A 1,437-nucleotide genomic window follows, 5' to 3' on the forward strand; every position below is an offset into this window, starting at 1 on the left:
AACTTTCCATGTTTTGAATATGTAGCCCTACAGCTGAAGGCCTCACTCAAAACCATATTTGTAAATACCTACCGCCCCCCTGGATACGGTGCAGAATATAACCTTGAGTTTAGTGAACTGCTGTCTATGATTTGTCTTGATTTTGACTGTATAATAATGGCTGGAGATTTTAACCTTCAACATGGAAATCTTGAGAACAAAAGGGACTTTGGATTCAGTCAATGTACTTGTTAATATCTTTAATTCCAACATGTCAAATATCATGGCTAATATTGCTCCTAGTAAGCTGAAAGTGATCTCTGGTAGGAAAAAAATATCCATAGAGAAATTCCATTCTCGTAAGAGAATGGAAAAAGAGATTCTCAGAAATATGAACGCTGATGGAGAAAATCTAAACTACAGGTAGATTATGACATCTATAGAGAGAAACTTCACATATATAATTTATAACTGAGCAATGCGAGGAAGTCCTATTTTTCTGGCATTATTACCAAAAGCTCCCATAATGCTCTGGCCTTATTTAATATAGTCGACAGGTTGACAAAACCCCCTGTGTCAGTGGCACCAGAACTTTACTCCACTAAAGCCTGTAATGACTTTGCGAAATTCTTCAAGGACAAAATAAAAAACATTAGACAAACAATTGTTACATCAACTACAAGTTCAGGATATGAACCCTATCCACTAGAAACCAGTATAAACCCAATGGCTCAGTTTCAACCCATAAACAGTAAAGAACTGCAGGACATTCTATGTCAACTGAACTCCTCCTCCTGCTGTCTGGATATTCTACCCACAAGCTTTTTCAAAAAAGTTTCAAAGATCCTGGAACCAGCCCTGCTCCAGATTGTCAACTTGTCGTTAACATCTGGTGTTTTCTCAGAACCACTGAAAACAGCTGTAATCAAACCTCTCCTAAAAAAGACAGTCTAGGCAAAACTCAAATGAACAACTACAGACCGATATCAAACCTGCCATTTTTAAGTAAGATCATTGAAAAAGCTGTTTTCCATCAGCTAAATGAATACTTAATAAAAAACAACTGCTATGATATCTTCCAGTCCGGCTTCAGACAGAACCACAGCACTGAAACGGCCCTGACCAAAGTGACTAATGACATACGCTTGAATGCAGACAGTGGAAATATGTCAGTGTCAGTGCTAGTTTTACTGGATCTCAGTGCTGCGTTTGATACAGTCGACCACGCAATACTACTCAGACGACTGGAAAACTAGGTGGGTCTCACTGGACCAGTACTAAACTGGTTCAAAACGTACTTAGAAAACAGGAAATATTTTGTGTCAATTGGCAACTTAAAATCTGAGCCAATAGAAATTACATGTGGAGTACCTCAAGGCTCCATCCTGGGACCACTTCTATTTAACATCTACATGCTCCCACTGGCCCAGGTTATAAAGAACAACAACATTAGTTACC

The sequence above is a fragment of the Oryzias melastigma genome, linkage group LG6 (genome assembly GCF_002922805.2).
Source record: "Oryzias melastigma strain HK-1 linkage group LG6, ASM292280v2, whole genome shotgun sequence".
Taxonomy (NCBI): Eukaryota; Metazoa; Chordata; class Actinopteri; order Beloniformes; family Adrianichthyidae; genus Oryzias; species Oryzias melastigma.